Source organism: Capsicum annuum, chromosome 4 (assembly GCF_002878395.1).
Source record: "Capsicum annuum cultivar UCD-10X-F1 chromosome 4, UCD10Xv1.1, whole genome shotgun sequence".
NCBI lineage: Eukaryota > Viridiplantae > Streptophyta > Magnoliopsida > Solanales > Solanaceae > Capsicum > Capsicum annuum.
Genome location: NC_061114.1, coordinates 67836512 through 67845061, shown reverse-complemented (window position 1 = coordinate 67845061; position 8550 = coordinate 67836512).

Genomic DNA, 8550 nt, shown 5'->3' with positions numbered 1-8550 from the left:
AGAAGTGAATCTTGTATGCATTTCATATACTGTTTCTCCTTCTTTAATGGTGAAGGTTTCATACTGAGTAGTTTACATGTTTACTTTAGAATCCTTCACATTAGTATACCTTCATGTGAATACCTCAAGCAATCCGATATCTCTTTGGCAATTTCACAAGCTGAGATCCTGTTATATTCATCAGGCCTTATACCACAAACTACCAATTTCTTAGCCTTGTAATTCTTCTCAATTTTATTTTTGTCTTCATCATTATGCTCTCTCCTACTTTTAATAACCATTCTAGTTATTTCTCCTTATCTGACTTCTTTAACAGGAACATAAGGTCAATTAGGGATTATGTCCATCAGTTCACTATCTTCAGCCATAATAAAGTCAAACATCCTGGTTTTCCACCACCCATAATACTGCCCATTAAATCTTGGTAGTCTAGTGGTAAATTTCCCTTCTTCTAGTTTAGGTGGAGTAGCCATGCTAATCGAGACACTCTAGGTATGAACCTTTTAGAGTGAACTGAGTCTGATACCAATTGTTGAAACCCTTGGGGGTTGTACCATACAGGGAGGGACCAGGTCCCTCAAAGTCAATTACAGAAACAACATAGTAAACAAACCAGGAAGTAATAGACAGTGTAGGAAGAGTAAGAACACAAGACCTTAACATGGAAACCCCTTGCTCAAGGAATGAAAAACCACGGTTCGCCCTCACAAGCACCTCAAAATCCACTATAATCAAACTTTTTATTACAACCTTCAATGAACCTAACTCTAGGTTCCTTCCGCTTGTAATAACTCTATAACAAGATCATCTTGAAAACTCTGCCAAGGACACATCCTGATATTGATTAACTCTAACCAATATCCACCTTCGGTAACTCTACGTAAGCTCTCTCTAAACAAAGAGAAAAGTTCATTACTCTTATAACATGAGTAATTCATTTACAAATTAGAACCCACTTAAGACACTCTCTATTTAAGCACACACATATAGCTAGGAACGTGAGCAGTGTTGAATATTGAGTTTTTGCTTCCTTTCTTTAACTCTTTGGATTTGCAAAAACCATTTGATGAAGAAACATATTTTTTCTTTTATAGATTAATGATGATTAGGACTGAATATCATTGGAACAGATGTCCTAATCATTACGAGCAATACCTACTAGTTTGTTACACAAGAGGACAAAACTGTGTAGTCACACGTGCCAGCTGCATTGTTGCCTCGAACATCCAGGGACCTAGTCCCTTATAGTCATCTGCTCATCATCAAAACTACCTATTGCACACTATTTCTTAGGCTTTATTACTTCAATTTATAGTTCTTACTATAATCACTTTCCAATAGGAAAAGATTGTCGAAATGGTGCACAAACACTATACCAAAAAGGATTTTTAGTGATATTGATTAACGCAATAACTTAATTGCCAAGAAATATATTTTTAGAGCCAATTTCTAGTGACAAATACATTTTGAAAATCTTTCTAAAAATTGATCTTAGGGGTACTTAACCATGGTTTGAAATTCTAGTGACAATTACATTAAAGTAAATTCACCTTGAAATTTTATGGTTAAACACATTTTACAAAATTCAAATCTGCAAAAAATAGTCATGGCGAAAGAACTTTATTTTCAACTTCAAACCAGAATCAACATCTTTGCACTTTTTTTCCTATTGAAAAATACCTTTGAACAATTTTATTTCAAGCAAGTTTGCTTCTGACATACAACTCACATGTGAATTTATATACATTATATAAATGAGTCTCCTTTACTATAGGACTAAGCTAAATAGATATTTTCAAAGTCATCTATAAAATAGTATCTCTAAATATTGTAGTTAAATAAAATACACTCACATCTAAACCATGCAAATTGACAGCCGATGTGCTCCATAATGCAAGCAACCGTAGCTTCTAGCCATGTCAATTGTAATTTTCTGAATAATAGGCCAACTCAATTTGCATCTCCACCCAAAAAATTATCATATAGACTCTTAGTTTTCACCAATCACAAACAAATACTCCTCTGATGACCCTGCAAAGAGAATGTGGCAGTGAAACCTCTCAAGCCCAACAAATTGACATGGATAACACTTGTAATTACCTTCAACTCATGAATAAACCTCGAATCCCCACCTGAAACAATTCTTGAACCTCTTCGGAGATTAGCAGCTGGCCGAGAATTAGGTTAAAAACTAACCAGACTTTTCTTTCTTCCTTCAATAATGTTCAAGCAAAACATTAAGCCCGACATAATCTTGTTTTGAGAAAAGACTTCAAAAATATTAAAGTGGATATTCATAGATAAGGACACAAGAAAATCAAATATGGTTCACTACTTTCTAACTAACCTTTTCCCTAGTCAGTGTCATCCTATCTAAGGTCATGTCTTCAGTAAGCTGAAATTATGTCATGCCCACTTCATACAACATCGCCGATTTAATTCACCATTTTGTAGAAATCGCCTTTAAGTTTTGGTGATAGAAGAGTGTCCTTAAGTAAAGCCTGTTACACAATCACATAATCTCAAAATAAACCTTGATAATCACATAATTTTCTAGTAAGTATTAGTGTGCTTAGGCAAGACAAAATCACTATGGAGAAAAGACGTTGCATGACGAAAGAAACATAAGTAGGGGTACCTAAATTTAAGAAAAAGCATTCGACGATAAAGATCCAACGGAAACCTAAATATAAGACAAAATAAAGTAAAAAGAAAAATAGCAGATATCAAGAAAACAAGGACAATTTTATCTATTGCCCCAATTACTCCACATTATCAACCCTACTTTTATATAGATGTTGTTTCTCGGGATCTTTCCTTCAATATATGAATAACCTCCAAGTACTCGATTTGAGATACAACTTAGTGATTATGAATTTGTCGAGTTACATATCTAACTTGAAAGCCTTAGAGCATTCTTGCATTAACAATGTAAACAACTTAGGTCTATGCCATCACTGAAAAAGATCAAAAATCTGAGGTGACACTGGTATTAAGGAAGTACCTCAAGGCACAAAAAACTTAGTCAAGCTTAAATTTCTAGAGATGGGTGGAATAGATCATGATGAACTGCAAATAAAGATACTACCTAGACTTTTCCAGCAATAAAAAAGGAACAAATATACAACACTCAAGCAAATTCAAGCCACCTTATAAAAAAGTTATAAGCCAATAGCAAAGCATAATTGAGGAGAACCAACACAACAATGCTAAGGAGTTGAAAACATGCTTATAGATACAACGACTATGCAAATAATGTGAGGTAGGGAAAATATCTACAGGCACTTCGTTCTCTCCTTGAATATAATACCAAATTTTCTATCATTATAACAATTTTAAGATATCAATGCAAACTCAATTTTACCTGAGTCGGGATATTTCAAACAACCTCTTTATCCCCATGAGATAGGGGTAAGATCTATGTATATTTTTCTCTCTCCTTGCCCTACATAACTTCAATAGTAAAGAATCTTTTCAAAAAAATATTATCGCAACTTTGAGAGAATTATCCGTGTGATGGACCGATACTTGAAGATGAGTACTTTATGAAAGGGGCACACATATAGATTACAGGGATATATGTATATTCTCTCGTTTAATAGAATTTTTAACCATATTTTTAGTTCGCGGATTAAAAATAAAGAGTCATTTCATTTTGACTGGGAATTCAATAAGGTGACTTGTAAACCACCAGTGTGTTTTAGTTATTATATGTGGGTATAGATTATCTAAAAATGACATTCCTAAAAGCATATTTTTTGATGTTAGTTCATAATTATAGATCTCTTCTATTGTTAATATCTTATCCCATATTTGTATTTTTATACGTCTAGCTTTATAGGTAATTAAGCTTCCTTCTTAAATCCTTTGACTACTATTGGTGTTATGAAATAGGTATAAGAGATGAATTTAGCAATATGACAACAGAAGAAGAAGAAGAACAAAACAAAGAAAAAGATACAAATAGAAATTTAATGTTAACACTAGCAATATGTAATATGTGCTATATAGATGAATATACGTGTGCATTTAGAGAATACTACTATAAGGGAACATAAAATACAGAAGAAAGTAAAAAAGTAAGAAGATTATAGTTTAGTAAATTACCTAGGGTTTTATTTGTTCTAACCATTTTATCCCTAATATTATGTCTGCTTTTTGCATATCTTCCTTTATTTCAAATTCTATTTTTATTTTTCTAACTCCTATTATTAATTCTTTTTCAGTTGTATCTTTAATAGTTATTAAACTTCTTGGTAGATCTGGGCATATATTACTATTAGATTACCCCAGGAAGTAAAATATTTACAGCAAGATGTAAAAATCTATATGTATTAACAACAAAACATAAAATAACGGGAAAAAATAAAATTAACAAAATACAAATAAAAAGTCCTTTTGAGCAATTTGAAAAAACAATTGATAACAATGATTATAGTTAGTCATAGCTTCAGACTTCAGTTTAACTTCATTAGTCTTTAGCTTTTCTATCTCATTTCCCTTACTATCCACTTTCATTGAAAGCGTAGTTAGGGTTTTGAGTATTTCGTTCAAATTCAAGAGAGTTAAGACAATCAGATATGGAGGAAGTTCAAAGATGGATTATGACACTACTTACTCCAGAGAAATTAAGGAAAAATTTATTTCAGACGAATTATTGACCAGATACTGTAAATTAATAGGGCATAAATATCCAGATCATCTATGTTTGAGATGTAACGGAGAAGATAACATTTATATAATCCATATGGAAAATTATATATACATGAACAACAAATGTTAATTGATCACATAGATAACATAGGATTACATATCAAATATAGCACAATTAGAATAAATTATTACACAGAAATTTATAAAATTACAACTACTACAGGATGAAATGATATACTATGAATACTTACGAGCTTGGAGAATTGATATGGAAGGAATAAAAATAGTCATGGAAAAGAATTTAATATTAACTAACCATGCAAATTACCCGAATTATCTGCATTATCCGCACCCCCTATAATTGGTATCAGAGCTATGTTCTTTAAAGTTAAAGAAATGATATTTGTATGTTAGTTATGAGATATATTTGTATGTTACTTATGAGAGATGTTAATTAATTATAAGCCGTGTTATCTTGTTAACTATGTTGTTATTTGTTAATTATGAGAAGACCATTTAAAAATATACAAGCTTTTAGAGAAGTTAAAAGAATTCTAAATAGTAATTATTCAGAATATAAGAAACTAAATAAAACAAAAAAAGACCTCCATAGATTAGATTACCTAATTACTTTGATATCCAGTATTGAGGAAAAATTAATAATCCATTTAAAATCTAGAAGAATGAGGTATATATCACCTAATTATGATAAAATTAGATTTAGAGATCCACCAAAATATTACAAATATTGTACAAATGAATAATATAGATCAATCTCAAAATATAAAGAACTAAAACAAATATTATCTGAGAAACGAAGAGAATTAAAAATAAGAAAAGAAAAACTATAATATAACATAATTGTTGGAGTATGTCAAAAATCAATAAAAGCATAAAAAGAAGAAATATCATATTTAGAATCTCTAATAGATAACCTAGAATACATATATCAACATGATTTATATACCATAAAATAGATAAAATGAATAAAGAAAAATTCATAATAGATGAAAAAACATACAAAAATCATGAAAGATTAAAAATAAGAATAATATTTTCTTATTTAGGAAGAAGATATAAGAAAATAGGTGAACATTTATATTTAATGTTAGAAAAAGAAGAATTAAAATTAGAAGATAAATTAACAACTATGGTAAGAATAACAAAAGAAGATGAAGAAATAGATAGAAAAAAGAAAATAGAAAAAATAAAACAACAAACTATAGATGAAATACGGAAAATAGAAGAAATAAAAAATAATAGGATTGTTGAGTTAGAAAAAGAATTACGAATGTTAAAAGACTTATATGAAAAAAGACAAAAAGAAAAGGAAAAAGATAAAGAACAAGGTTTATTAGATGAAATAAACCAATTCAAAGAAAAATTAGAAATAAAAAAATGAAGACTTAGAAACCAAAGAATTAAAAGTAAACACAATAGACACTAAAGAAACAAACGATTATGATTCAGAAAATAGTGAAACATATACAAAAATTTTAGAAAAAATATAAGACCTAGAAATTAAGGAAAAACAAGAAGCAGTTAATAAAAATATAGAAGAAACAAACACAGAAGTAAATACTCTTGATACAAAAGATGATGAAAATATAATACCTAGTACATCAGAAATAAGAAAACTTACATATTATTATAAAGATAGGTTTAAAAGGTATAATCTAAAGGATAAATATAACAAATGGACACCAAAATAAATAATTAATAAAAATTATAACTTCTTAGACTTAGACTGTGTAATAGATGTAGATAAAATGATCCAATTATGGATAGAAAATATAACAAAATAATTATTAGACTATGATATAAATGCAACAGATACACCAGAATATATAGAAAGAACACTAATAGGAACAACAAAATTATGGTTTTTAAATTTAACTGAAGATAGTAAAAAGGTATTAAGGGTTGATAAAAAAATAGAAGGAACAACAGTAATTAAACTAACAGATAGTAAAAAGGTATTAAGGGTTGATAAAAAAATAGAAGGAACAACAGTAATTAAACTAACAACTATAGACATATTGAAAAAATATGAAATAGCTATAATAGATGAATTTAGCAGTATGACAACAGAAGAAGAAGAACAAAACAAAGAAAAAGATACAAATAGGAATTTAATATTAAAACTAGCAATATGTAATATGTGCTATATACATAAATATACGTGTGCATTTAAAGAATACTACTATAAGGGAACATACAATACAGAAGAAAGTAAAGAAGTAAGAAGATTATATTTTAGTAAATTACTAAACTATTTAGTTCAAAAATAATAAAGAGTTGGGATGAAGCAAAAATAGTAGATACCCTAGGAGCAAGAATAAAATTTCTACAACAATGGTATAGGAATATATGTGAAAAATATAGAGAAAAAAATAAAAATAGAAAAAACATTAATAAGAAATTTAACATGTTGCAAGGATAAAATAGCACCCCAATTTGAATGTGAAGAAAAATATTATAAGAAAAGAAAAAGACATAAAAAATATAAGAAGTACGGAAAGTCACAATATAAGTATAAGAAACCAAGAAAGAGATATTATGTAAAAAATTATAAATATAAAAGACCATATAGGAAAAAGAAATCTATAAAAGAATGTACTTGTTATAATTGTGAAAAACTAGGACATTTAACTAGAGATTGTAAAATGCCTAAAGACACAAAAAAGAAACAAATATCAGAAATAAAGATAGAAAATGCAGAATATATGCAAATAGATTATATAGATTACGAATTAGAAAGTGAAGATAGTATATATGAAATTTCGAAAAATGAAACAGATAATGAAATAGATAGTGAATCAGATGAATCAAATGACGGAAGAAGATATAAAAATAATAACAAAGGAAGAATATTTAAATGAAGCAGGAACATATCAGAAAATAATAGTTGATAATAATATATTTGATGACATAAAAGGAAAAGAATTAGATTTAAGTGTAGAAAAAATATTTAAAATACCAAAAATAAAAAACATATTTAGTAGACGAAAAGAAGAATACTACGTAGTAAACCAAAAAGAACATGTAATAGATTGTAGATATGCAAAAAGTAAAGCTAGTAGACCACTAGTAACAAAAAGAATAATTAATAAAGAAATAAACGATATAAAAAGTAAAGACCCAATAAAATACGTACATCTTAGAGGAACGAAAATATTAATAAAAACATGTTTTAGAGAAGGAATAGGTACACCAATAGAATTATATTTAGCAGATGATAGAATTATAAAACCTATAGAAAAAAGTATAATAATTGCTATAAGAGGAAATCTAATATACCAAAAATTTAAATTTATAATAAGTGCAAATTATTCAATAGCAACAACAGATAAAAATATAGATAAGTCATTAGTGCTATATTGGAAAATATCAAGAATAGAACTAACCCTAGGTAGTAAAATATTTACAGCAAGATGTAAAAATCTATATGTATTAACAACAAAACATAAAATAACGGAAAAAAATAAAATTAACAAAATACAAATAGAAAGTCCTTTTGAATAATTTGTAAAAATAATTGATAACAATGATTATAGTTACAAAGACATAGATATAGAAGAAGATTTAGAAATAATACATGATAGAATAAGTACAACGAAAAGAATAGCTTTTGAAAAACCAGAATCATCAGGATCAACGAAAAAAACAAATTATGAAATAACTTCAACAGTTAATTTAACTCAATATTATATAACGGGAACAATAAATGAAAAGAAATATTTAATACTCCTAAATACAGGACAAGAAGAAAACCATATAACAAAATACCAAGTGAAAAATGAAGAAATAAAATCTAATAGTAATATATGCCTAGATCTACCAAGAAGTTTTATAACTATTAAAGATACAACTGAAAAAGAAATAATAATAGGAGTT